Here is a 14,215-nt window from a genome sequence, read left to right as displayed (position 1 = left end):
GCTGGATGGGCAGAATCCAGTAAGATGAAGTTAAACAAGTCCAAGTGCTGAGTCCTGCATTTTGGCCACAATAACCCCCTGCAGTGTTACAGGCTGGGGACAGTGTGGCTGGACAGTGCCCAGGCAGAAAGGGACCTGGGGGTGCTGGTCAGCAGCCGACTGAACGTGAGCCAGCAGTGTGCCCTGGGGGCCAAGAAGGCCAAAGGGAACACAAGCCAAGTGAAGGACGACTGAGGGAGCTGGGGTTATTTAGCCTGGAGAAAAGGAGACTCAGGGATGACCTTATCACTCTCTACAGCTGCCTGAAAGGTGGCTGTAGTCAGGCACCTTTCTCCAGGCAGCAGTTGACAGAACAAGAGGACACGGTCTTGGGCTGCACCAATATATGTGCAGCTATATCCAAAATACAGGTTGGATATTAGGAAAAAGTTTTTTATGAAAAGACTGATAAAGTACTGGAATGGTCTGCCCATGGAGGTGGGCAGACACATTTTAAACACATCATCCCTGGATGAGTTTAAAAAAAAGACTGTATGCGGCACTTGGTGCCAAAGTTTAGTTGAGGTGTTAGGTGATGGTTTGGAGTCGATGACCTTCCAAACCACTGATTCTGTGATTCTGTGGTATTAACAGCTAAACCGAGTCCACTTGTCCATATAAAAACAAGTAAAATTTGAGCACTTGGCTGTTCTGTTTCATTTGAATGGCACTTTGCTGCCTTATGATTACATACAAAAACATTACAATGACTCTTTTAAGGCAGTAACAATAAAACTGTTTCCACTAACAGAATGAGTCAGGAGGCCCTGTTTCCAGCAGATGCCAGCCCTTAGTGTTGGCATGAAGTGACAGCATAAGGTCCATGATAGGCATGCGTGCACACATATTCTGTCAATATTAATAGATGTCATGGGGCAAAATGCCTGAAGAGCATAATTAAAATTTTCCCTTGAGAGTAGTTCAATTCATGTTTGAGAAGGCTTGATATTGCAGCCACCTGAAACTACTTTAATTTCAGTAGCTTTTATTTCAAGATTGTTTTGGGGTGCTCAGCACATATCGAAGATAATTTATGCCATTCCAGTTTGCATTCTTAATAGTCCTTTTTCCTTTGATAATTTTGCTTGAACATGTACAAAAACTGTAGGAGCTGTGTTACTCCTACAAAATATCTGGTATAGAAACGATAATTTGGAATCGATCAAAATTCAGGTCTAGTAAATGTTGCTTTAATAGTACTTTAAACAACTGCAAACAGCTTCTAGTGAGGAGCTCTCATAAGGCACTGCCCCAAAATGTGATTCAAATACAAAGTTCCACTGAGCAGTATCTTGATTTTGGACTCATGCTAGACTCACTAGTGGTAAATATGGGCTGCTGTAAAGCATTTTTTGTTAATTCACTGCTGTTTCTTCAGTAATTTGCAATCTTGGATTATCATTATTTTATCTTAGGTATGGATTATGCTCTTCAACATTCTTCAACATCTACTGTAGCTGCTAGAGAGGTTTCTACTGCTTATGCAGAAGACAGAAACCCTTCTCAAAGGCACCTGAGACCTCATCTGTGTGATTCTTGTTATGTTATTTCTTCATGCTTCACTGTACTGTGTGAAAATCATTGTCAATTAAGTCTGTGCCTAAAAGTGGGGCAAAATAAAATAGCAGTAGAGAGTTTAAGGAAGGGGTAAGGTAACTGCAGCATTTTTCACAGAAAACAGCAATAGGATACTTTGTCTTAGATTTTTCACCAAACTTCCCACGATTTTTATCAGCTATGCCCTTTTCACAAACGAAACCACAGGCTAGGCCTGTATTGCTAAAAAGCATTATTGGACATTGATATTTTAACTGTTGTTTTCTCACTTCCCACTCATGAAAATTGGTTAAGACACTGCAGGCATCTGATGGCAAAAATGGAACACCTGGAGGTTTGATATACAATATTTGTCCAGACATTTTAGTTTCTTACTTAGATTTTATTGATTATTTCTTTTCTGGAAACATCTCATGGTTTTGTGAAATGAACTGAAGAGAATGGGAAATCCATGGAAATTTTTTAATTCAGAGTCAGCCCAAACAAGGAATCATACAGATGCATCAGGTATGCTCCTGATACAGACTGACTGTTCAAAATGAACAACCTTTCCAAGATTGGTTTATAAAATAACAGTCACACAAGAATCAAAAGGCAGATTGATGAATTAATTTAATACTTTCCATAGGTTCCTCTGTCACCTGAGTAAATGTGTTTCCAACCAAATGTTACAAAAGTATATCAGTTCTTTCTATGAGGTTAGGTAAGCCTGGAATGTGCTAGCAGATACATTAATGATCTTTAGGAAAACAAACCCATTTAATTCAGAACACCCACTTACCATATTTTTCATTATTTTCAGTCAAGATGTCACTAGGACTGTCTTTAAATCAAACCAAGCTAACAAGAGGAAAGGAAGTAAGTAACAGAAGGCATTCAGCAATTATCACCCTTTTAACAGTCATGGGGAATTAAGACTGTAAGTTCTGTACACTGCAAAAATATCCCACTGTGTTGTGCAGTTCCTTCTTTAAAAATTCCCAAGCTGTATCAGACCTTATTTTTTAAAAGGATAATTATATTTCTTAGAAAACATAGCAATACACTTCCGACATTAGCATCGCAGATGGCCAGTGCTTCCCTTGATCAGCAGCTTCAGTGGAAGTTGTTAGAGGAGTGGGCTCCATGACAAGAATGTTTATGTAGAACATTTAAGAATTGCACAACCCTTCTACTGCAAGCTTGTCTGGCAGTGTTCCAGCATTAATCAACAGTATTTATAACAGAATGAAAAATTCAAAAGTAAAATGCCCTGTTAAATACAAATAATCACAATAAAAAAATAAAAAAGGAAATCAGTTAAGATCTTCAGAAAGAAAAACGAGAGTGAAAGTTGTAATTTTCTTTCCATTGAAATGATACTATAAATGATGACAAAATTAGATTAGATGGACCTCAGTCCATCATTATGAGAAAAAATAATATTCCACTTAAAACACAATATATATTGACTGTTCAGCATGGTAGTTTTTAAAAAGAACAACACCTTATTGACGCTATTGCACATATATATGTAAAATTATCTTCATATTATAAAAGAAATACCTACCCTAAAGAGATTTTCTTTCTTGTTCACTTACAGAAAAACAGAACTGAACTCAAAATTATTTATCTAAAGAATCCAAAACAATATTTGACTGCTGAGATGAGCATAATTTTTTGATACAAACATAAGGAAAGAGCAGCCATTTAGCTTAGAAACTGGTAATATTAATTAATTCTTATTAAATCCGGCAAAAGATTGGAAGTGGTCTGAGCAGAATAGGGACAATTTTATGATACATTTTCTGTACGCCATTACCAACCTTCAGCTCCGGAATTTGATCTGGTGCATAAAGAAGATGCAAAACTCTTCATTCCAAGGAAAGCTGTTCCCACCATAGTAGATACTATGGGACCAAGTAATTCCAGTGGCCTGGATCTCGGCTACAATTTGAGAAGGGTTTAGGGGTACAGATCTTAAGTGGACAGAGACTCCTTTGCAGTCTGGTTTCTGAAAAAGCACACGCATTGTTGTGTATCTATCCATTTCCTAGTGATTAGCTCTCACTCCAGACACCAGGCCTGTGGTGGTGACCATGTGCATTGCAAGCTGGAGCTTGTTTAAAGGCATGCTTAATTTAGGCTAAGGATGTGTCTTAATTAAGGCATGTTTTATGCACTTCTGTCTGATAACACAAAAAGAAGGATTGCATTGATCTGCTTGAAATGCAGCTGGTACATAGTGTCATGGAAATAGGTGTTAAAAGCTTTTGATTCATTTTTGTTCAAACCATCACAGTTTCACACCTATAACTAATAGGATCACCAGGAGTCAAGCTTCTCAAACATAATACTGTTTTGGAAACTATGGTTGCAACTGCTCACAAGTAGAAGCTTGTGGAAGTTCCCTGTTGCTAAAAGCTTTAAATAGGTATCAACTGGTTCCATGTGTTCCTCCCAGACATATCAGAGTTATGGAGACTTTTTTCTGAACTGAAAGAAATCTGCTTTTGGAAGCGCCTGATAAGTTACTAGATTTTTCAACAACTGGCTGAATTTCAGTTTCAGATTGGCTGAAACCATCAACTATTTGGATTATTTCATTGCTAACTATTTCATTGATGACATATTCTGTTCCAGCTGTAGTTGGCTTCAGCTGAATACACTGAGGTTGCAAAATTCATCTAACCATTCAAAGCCATTGACACTTTAAAACAGCACATATAATACTCTTCTACTGGTGGGACTTCCAAACAGTTTAGTGATTAACAAAAGTTAACCACGGGAACTGTTAAAAAAATTATAGAGGCAATGACAATGTGCTGGTTTGAAAGTAATGATAATTGCCTCCAGAGTTATGCTCACATTATATTTTCTCTTTTCTCTTTCCAACACTGACCTAGAAAACTGAGGTTCTTGTGCAATTACAGTTTCAGGAGGTGAAGTTTTTGAGAAAACTCTAAATTTTGCAACACTGGTCATACTAAGGTAAAGACCTACTTGACTCCAAGTAAGTATCATTGTTCCTGAGTAGAAAGTAAAATGTGAAAAGCAACTTTTTTATTTTACCCGAACCCTTGGCTTCCATTACTTAAGATGTTGCCTGCAAAACCATCCAGTGGAGTTTGCAGAAAGACTGAACATATTTTTAAGGTGGGACTTGTCACTTGCATTTCTGTATAGAAATGGTAGTAATTCATCGTATCCTGAAGGGAAGAGAGGACTTCACTTGTATAATTTTCTACTTGTATGAAATTGCTCAGCTTGTGTTAGTCCTCCAGAATATCACATTAAGATTTCCTTTTTAGCCACAATTATTTATATGCTTTTACATAGTCTGGGAATATTCTTTAGTATGAAAGCTGCTGCAGAAATTTGCCCCATTCAAGGGTCAAAGAGAATGGAAAAATCCATTTGAGGGACTTGGTCTCTGGTTGCTAGCTCAGGTGGATGCAGAGGCTGTTACAAGACAGATCTGACTGTATACTGTCAGTCAAGTGTGCTTTCAGTCAGAGTCACTGTACTGTATTTGCTCACAACCAGATTTTGGATTCACAACCAATTCCAAGTTAGCTTGGGATTCTCTCCACCCATCTAATAAAACAAAATTCTTGCTGAGCAAAGCCATCGAGTGAGATGCAAACAATAAATATATATTGAAAAACAAAATAAGTCCCCCTTTGCTTGTGGTCAGCTTAGCCCTTAATAAGGTAACTTTAGAATAGTTGTCTAAAACTTAGATACCATGTTGATTTTTCAGTATCAAATAATTTTTAATAGGAAAATAATTTTAAAGCTCTTGTCACTATGTGTCAGCCTAGAAAATCTTTATAGTGAATTTTTAATAGAAGCCAGATTTGGGTTAGCTGGTTTTAGTTATTAAGTATGAGGGCTGCCATACAGGGAAACAGCTCCAACAATTATCATGATGCATACTGCAATGTCAGACTGCTTATGCTATTTGCCTCATAGTTTCACAACATTTAAGGCCTGGGGAAAAAAAATAATTCAACTTATTCAACATATATTTCATAGGTCATGGCATTTCACTGAAACAAATTTCTCTAATTTTCTTTAAACTACCAGTTTTAAATTCTCCAAAGATTTCAAATGACAGATGGAAAGGAACGAAACTCAGTGTTTCATGAACATAGCCTGACTCAGAAGAAAAACAGGCCAGCTCAAAGCACAACTTATCGACCACTGACAACCCACTTTTACTTTAGATTAAGCTCTACTTCTTGAGAGAAAGGTAAAGAGCATTTAGGTAATTGCACACCATCCTGCATGACCCAGGCAGGCAACCCACTGCAGCACAAGACTTCAATGCTGTCACAGGCACTAGCAATTTGTGCAAGTGTCTTTTGATAGAGCTTCTAAAGCTTTAGTGAGGTAATGACAGTTAAAATACAGGAAAGCAAGTTGGGGAAAGGATCCTAGAAGCTGTGCAAATTCATGATCAAAAATAGGACATTAAAGGATAGAAAATAAAGTAATAGATATCTCTGGACATACCCTAATGTCAAGTCTATTTTTGCACACTTTGCTCAATTGAGAAAGAAATAAAATCCATATTTTTTTCACATTGGTCAAACTTCACAATTGCAACCAGGTCATGCTGCAGAGAAACAAAATCTGATCTTTTTCTGGCAGCTAGTGACAATTTCCTTCTGTGCTGTGGACTGGAGAAGTTTGAGTGTTGCTGAGCATCAGATGGTAGCTGCATTCCTTCAGGGCTGTTTCTAAGCTAAGAGGACAGCTCTCCCTGGCTTATCACTCAGTTAATGTGGGAGAAGGTTTCTGGTTTTCAGACTTTAAAGTGAAAGGATAGCTGTAGAGAGAGAAACAAATATCAGGATCAGCAAGACAAGTTTCTCGTAGTTGTCACTGTGCTCTGCAGAAAGAAACTACCTTGTCATATTCCTGCTTGTTTGTTGCATACGCTGACTTTATTCTTTACTGTTTTCACTGTCATACAAAGCATTTTGGTCTGTTTTCAGTGAATTTTTGTCTATTTTTCTCTGAATATACATAATATAGCGGAAAATATAGCAGCAGTTTTCCTTTTGTCAGAAAAACTTACTTATTAACAACTTTTACTTCCTTATGATGCCATTTTCTAAGAAATAAGAAAAAAAAAACATGATGTCATGGAGAAGAAGCCCATTAATACTAATAATTGGTTTTAAATGACTAGTCTGTTTTAAAACTTATGCAATTACTAGACTGCTGCTTCATTCTCTTGAACTAGTGTAGGGAAGATGTTTTAACCACAGATAAAATTCTAAACTGGCAAATTCAGTCCAGTAAGTTACTGCTGTATGATTCAATAATTTATGAAACATAGGGACCACAAAGAAGTGTTGCCAGGCTGCCCAAAATTTCAGTCTGCATCCTTTGTTAAGCTATACAAATTGTAGTCTATCCAATTTCTGATTAGTATAATTTGCTTTCATTCCCTATGCCCATGCATAGAGCTTTTTTAGAATGAATAATCAGTAGTTGGCTTACATGTATCACTTTCTGTATCAGAGTGAGCTTCATGAGTTTAAGGACTTTTTCCTTTTTTTTTTTTTTTTTCCCTGGAATTTGCTGAGGCAAAAATCCATTGGCCTCAGATAAGCAATTTCCTTGTTCACAGTTATACAGCATAGTCATGCCATTGTGACAACTTCAGTGTGGCCATTACAGGGCGTTTCAGTAGCAGGGCACAAAAACGTTTTTTTGTACAAGTGTCAACAGTGCTGAAAAATATATAGTATTCCCTTTTTAGTAAGCATGAAATGCCACAAACTTTTGCAAGATCTTGCCTGAATCATAGGTTTTCATAAGTCATCAGAGGAATGGTTAAGCAACCCTGGCAATACAATACTTGTTTTCTTGCATAAGAAAACAGCTAAATAAAATCTAAATAAAATGTAATCTCTTCTAAAAATGCAGTTTAGCTTCCTTAATAGCTGTCAAAAATTCTACTTGAAAAACATGAGCCATTTAAATAGCCTTTTGAAGACTGCAGAGCCTGCAGCTCTACTGTTGGTGGTGCATGCACAAGATAGATTTTGTGCCACATTAGCAGCAACATCTCTACATCACAGATTCAGACACCAATCTTGCCAAATCAGCTGCAGTTTCCTCTCCCTAAGAATGAACAGTGTATGCTATCTCCCAAGCAGTTCTTAGCAGTGTTCTCATGGCTGAGAAAATGTCAAATAATATAATGTCTCTTAAAAAATTCAACAAATAAGGCTATGCTTAGATATCTTTTGAAACAATGATATTTTTTCTCTCCTAATATTTAATATATTTTTCCACACATCAAGTGATGTGTCTAGTCCTAGGCCCCCCACTTCAAGAAGGATGTTGAGGTGCTGGAGCATGTCCAGAGAGGGGAAGTAGAGCTGGTCTAGAGAAGAAATCTTTTGAGAAGCAGCTGAAGGATCTGGAGTTGTTAAGCCTGGAGGAAAGGAGACTTAGCAGGGGCCTTATCACTCTCTACCACTGCCTGAAATGAGGTTGTAGCTAGGTGGGGCTCAGCTTCTTCTCTCAGGCAGCAAGTGATAGGATGAGAGCCTCAAGCTGTACCAGAGGAGGTTTAGGGTGGAAGAATTTCTCTAGGAATAATTTCTGCACTCAAGGGATGGTTAGGCATTGGAATGGGCTGTACAGGGAGGTGGTGGAATCATCATCCCTGGAACTGTTCAGGAAACAGTCCAGGAACTGTAACTGGACATGGCACTTAGTGCTTTGATTTAGTTGAAATGATGGTGTTGAGTCAAAAGACTTAATGACCTTGGAGCTTTTTTCCAACCTTGACAATTCTCTGTTTCTATGAAATATTTCAATTCATCACTGTACCTCAAAAGAAAGTATGTCAAATTCTAGTCACATCCACATGTTTTGGCAGTCCTCATGTAAAGCTCTTGTAGGAGCATGGTTAAATATGACATTTCAGCTCACTTCACAGAGTAGAGTCATAAGAAAGTGCTGCTGACAGTACACTGTAGAAATACACAAGGTTGCACTACTTAAACCCCTTATCATACCAAACCATACAGGTTGTAGTTAGCCAGAGAAATGTTTAACTTGTTTTTGAAAACATTTCTTAAAAGGCAATTTCCATTTACTGGGTTCTCCACAGGAAACAGTTCTTTTTCATGTCCACCAGAGATATAACATCCAATGGTACAAAACTTGTCCTTTGGGCAAGGCAGGACTTGTGCAGCACTTCCCAAATTCCCAAAACACATCTCAGAAATATCCAAACAGAACACTTTTGCATGACTTTGAAGCCCTGAGGTAGTGCATACCTCTAGTAGATCCATTTTCATTAACACTTAAATGCTCCTTCCTTTAGCAAAGTATAGGGCTACTGAGGACAAAATTACAAAATAGAAAAAAAGGACAATCAAATGAAAAATTCCAGATAATCCTTACAAGAATTAATTAGCCTTTTTGATTTTCTATGTTTCCCAGTAATCTGCAACTTCGGTGGCTGACAAATCTGTCACCTCCTTCTTTTCCTTTAAAGTTTTCTCCACATCCCTTCAGTGCTTTCTCTCTGTAACTTACATAGAACTTCTCTTTGCCATGTTGTGGCATTTTTAAAGCTGCTACAATATTTTGGAAGTCACACATCAAAAGAAGCATTTGCTGTTTATACACCTTAGAAATGTTGCAGCCTATTAGCACACTTTTAGTCCCCATCCAGGAGGCCACATGTGACAGCTGAACTGCACAGATGGAGATATGTCATAGTCTGTTGTTTAAATCACCTCTCCTCCTTTCGACCCAGTTGTGTCTCATGCTTTCCCACTAAAAACTGTGGCTTTTTGACAGCAAAGATGTTTTGAATCACTAGCACAAGGTAGTGGGGAAAAAATGGGACAAGCTAGAGCCCAGAGCTCTACTCTGTTGTAGCCTAGAGCAACAACAGAAGCATATCGAAAATAAGAGGGTTTCTCTCCTACAGAAAGGGTTGATATCTCCAGTGAGACATCAGACTGAGCAGGAGAACTGTCTAGGGAGGACAGGCAAAACACCTAACTTGATGGGGTTGACTGAATTCAGAAACTGCAGCCCAAACATCCTCTGGAGTTAAAATTTCAATTAACTGCTTGCTGTCCTTTTCCTTGTGTACCTATGCAGCTGTGCATCTGATCTGTGCACTCTCTTTCTGAACAGAGGCATAGTGGAATTGACACCATAAGATGGTCTGCTTTTAATAAGACACTTCTGTTGTTGTAATGCGAAAGTCTATTCCAATATTTGCAAGTGCATTGCAAAGCTGAGTTCAGAAAAACATCAGGAAAAAACCCCACCCAAACAAGAAAAGAAAGAATCGAGACTCATTTATTTATTTTAAAATCAGGAGAGCTAAAAAAGAATTAATGCTACCTTTTTTATTTGAAGTTGTGTTTAAATTTAGCTGTGTATTGTATTGTTACATAATGCCAACAGCTATAAAACTTTAAAAAAAAAATAGGATCTTTATTTTGTCCAAGTTTGTGCTAAGAGATTCAGACTTTGTCCTACTTATAAAGCCACTTCAGATAAGGGTAGCCTACTTGCATCTTATTACTTTTCCAAAATAGCACAAAGCAAAAAAAAAAAAAAGGTCTGAAAAGAAAACAGACTGAGTGGGAAAAGGAATCTCTTTCCTAGAAAATTATTCCAGATGCAGCCAGCAAAAAAAATTACACAAACTAGGAATAAAAGCTTTCACTAAAATAACTATGGAATCTTATCTGGATTCTAGGATCTCTGCAGGTGCTTCATTTCTTCTCTCGCTCCAATAGCTTGTCTGTGCTAGGCATAGGGACACAAAATAAAACAAAAAAATCTGGTAAAACATTGTTAAAAACAGAATCTTCAGAAACTGCAAATTCACATGGGAACTACCTGAAAGCTGACTGAAATTATTTCAAACTGCATTGAACAACTGCTACAAATAGGATTTGTTTTCTCTTGCTTCAAGAAGGCTTTAGGAATAGTCAGAGTTGTCTTCTTTCACTTCTTCAACCCTGGGTCCTAATTACTGAAAGGACACCTAGGAAATACATATTGGGTTTAGTGCAGTAATCTCATTATCTTTTCACAGTGATCTGTTGATATTTTCAGTACAAAGATAGAGTGTGGTGCAGGAATCAGATGGCCAGTGGATGCAACAAGAATGTGGATTGTGGAGAACAAATGGCATGAGACTATAAGAGAGATAGATGAGTACCTCACCTAAGTGTTTCAGGGTATCAAAAAATTCCCAGCTCACATTCACTCACAACTGAAGGCATTTTTCTTCTTTATCCAGGATAAATGTTTCCCTCCATGTGTATTAGGCCTATTAACTATTTTGTGTTTGATCAAAACTTGATTAAATTAATTATTTTACACTTCTTAATCAAGAAAACAGCCCCTCTCTTAAAAGTTTGGCTACTAACAAAAGAAACTTAAATTTCAGTAACGGAAGAGGTGATTTTAGGTTTTTTTCCTATTTTGTAACTTAAGAAAATGAGATTTGTCTTAAAGCAAGTGAGAAGTTACTTTTTAAAAGAAATTGTAAATTAAGGTTAAATAAAATAATTTATGATGTATAATTTCTGTATTTTTTGTAGTAAGTGGCTTAGGAAGTAATAAATTTCTAATCATGCAATCATGCTGAGATCAACAGATAATTTAAAACTCAATTCTGAATAGACTTTAAAATCCTCCTCCTTGGTAATGTTTCTATCATAGCTAAGATAGCTATGATAAATAGCTAAAAACTTAGCTAAAACATCCAGTTATGTGTTAGAGTGCAAAAAAAAAATTTAAAAATATCTCAAGGACTCACTCATCATGGAAGCTGAGATTCATTGGGAACATTCAGCCATACTTAACAGCTGATACACTAATTTCCTTCCCAAATATTTAATCACAGACTGTATTTTAATACCATAATAAAGGCAATGAGATTCCATGCAGTTCCCAAAGATTCTGTGTAGGTTCCCCCTAAGTGATTCCCCCCTCATCAAGCATTAGACCTGCATAAGAGCGAATGCGTGAGCAGAATGTGTATCTATGGAAACATCCATGCTCATTGCCAGCAGGTGCTATTAGTCACTCCAGTAAAAAAATCCAGAGAAATTAACTTCTGTGTTAAGACAGATAAGGTGAAAATAATCTCCAAAAATCACTAGTCCAAACCCTTCAAATACCAAAGGTGTTTGAAGGGATTAGTGCCACCTTTTAAAAATTGAGTCTTTAATCTGGGTGAGTCTGGAAGGTCCCAGTATGCTCCAGTGCTCCTCAACATGTATTTGCAGCCTCCCACATCACCTGTGCCACTGAGTGGGCACCAGCTTTCCATTGCTGTGCACAGAAGGGATGAGGCCCCGTAGAACAACTCCCACCTAAGCTACACTGACAGGGTAGCAGTGCAGGGTGAGGACCCTGTGGTGGAGGAGCAGCCCTTCACTCCCGCCCCAACTGGCTCAGGTGGTGGTGCCAGTGCAGAAGGTGACCTGAGACACCAGCTGTGCCCTCTGCAGCTGGAGGGCAGCATGGGGAGAAAAATTAGCAGACACACTGCTGGACCCCCCTCCCCTGGCAGAGAAGGTGGATGCCAGCAATTACCTGGGCACCACGGGCTGAGAGAAGCTCAGAGCCATAAGCCAAGAAGGATCAGGCTGCTGAGCTCAGAACTGGGTAATGGGCCATGACCAGCCACAATTCAGAGGCTGCTGGGTGTATGTGGGAGTCTCTCAAGGATGCACAGGCATATTGCTCCTTCCTTGGGACCTAGAAGGCATTAACAGGTTCCCTGTATTTGATATTACCTACATATTTTGCCTCTTTTCCTCTTACCCACTGTGTCTGAATTAGATGAGTAAAGCTCTGTCCTCTGTTATAGCAGGATAAAATAAAGGAACTCCAGAGAAGAGGAGAAGTTACTCCAGGTGGTATTTGAGGGTTAATGGAGTAAAATTTGCTTCTGCGCCTGCAGCTACTGCCATTCCTCTGCTTGAGTAATAGAGCCTTAAACATTTAAGTGATGGATGTTAGTGCATACCAGCTGCAAACCAACAGAGCAGGCTGTAAACACATTTTACCCGTTTCTCTCTTTGTTTTTTAATGTGCTCTTTTTCTCAGCCGAGATGCTCTTGCCTCTCCAGCATTGATTCACACTGACATGAGCGAGCCCAGCCAGCCAGGGCAGGGGAGGTACAGCCTCATATGACTCATGGTGTTCAGCAAGTTTTGGTCATCAGGCTCACAGGAGCACTATGGTTAGCACCCCAGCTGCAGCATTTCACCATTGCAGATTTTCTCCCCTCTTCCTTCAGCTGGAAGAAACCATTCTTGTATATCTGTAGGATATTTCCATTAAGGTAGCTCATGTGCAAACCCATGTACCTTTACATACCTCCCAGTAGCAATTTCAAGAGAATCATGTTTCTGCATCCATTAGATCTGAGGCAGAAGCTGTCACATTTGTGCAAGTGATTTCCTTTGGAGATGCAGATACTTGGTTTTCACAGGGCAGAACTTGAATTTTCTATGAAAAATCTGTTTTCTGCCCCATATTTGATGAGGCCATATTCCACAAATAAGACTGTTTTCTGTTCTTTAAGCCATGGTGCCATGTTCTTGGCTCCAACTCTGCCTCCTGTCTGGAATGCTGTGCTGCTGGGAGCTTGTGAACCTGTCTCTGGTCCATCTTCTACAGCTCCCAGCTGGAGCCTGGGCATGGCCCACTCCTTCTGCTCTTTTGAGGCTGCCAGTGAACTGTGTTGCAGCCCATGGTTCCACTGCCATATGCAGACCTGTGGGACAGAGCTGTGAGTGAGGGAACTCAGCTGGGTCAGTGCTCCTAAGGAGGCAGAGGCAAAGCTGGTGAAGGACCCTGGAGATAAGATAAGATGCTGCAGGGTACTGATAAGGCAGGTTACTTTGTAGATGTAGCACTGCCTTCCCTTGCCGAGCCTCCAAAATGAGCTGTGTGAGGCTTGTTGGAGGAAAGGCTTCTTTCTCTGGGTAGCCACATTGCTAAACAAGGGGTGCCCCAGGACAGATCTGTGTCTAGCTGAAACAATGAAAACAAAATGCAAATAAGACCCAATTTCATTAGGCTAGATGAACTGGGCATGTCTTTACAGTGAATTTTTAATCTACTCTGTAGGTACATCTTCCTGTTCTTATATACATTCTTGGTGGCTTACTTTTATATTGCTGACTTTCAAAATCAAAAAGCTATCTTAAATTTGACAACTGATTTAACTACTGTGCAGTGCTAGTTGTTTCTTTCCCTCTTGCTTTCCCTGCTTGAGGTGTTTGTTCCTTGCATGTTCCCTCACTGGGCCCCCACAGTAAAATACACATTAAAATGAATTCTAATGCATCATCAGTGCCATTTATTATTTCCTCTTTTTACATCTGTTCTTAAAGCTTTTCAGCTCTCTCTGCCCTGGAAGGTTCTGACTATCTGTAAATAAGGCTGGTAGCCTAGCAACATGGAGTGAATGCACTTCCCTTGCTGAATAACACTGGGAATAATCAAACCAGCTTCTTATGCTATCTGCAGCATTAACACTATGAGTTGAAAACAATCACAAATATTTCATGTACATTTGCATTATTTTGGAAACATTTATCAGATCATTCA

This window comes from Erithacus rubecula, assembly GCF_903797595.1.
Source record: "Erithacus rubecula genome assembly, chromosome: 5".
Classification (NCBI taxonomy): Eukaryota; Metazoa; Chordata; class Aves; order Passeriformes; family Muscicapidae; genus Erithacus; species Erithacus rubecula.
The sequence above is the reverse complement of the archived record's forward strand: the minus strand, read 5'-3'. Positions refer to the sequence as shown.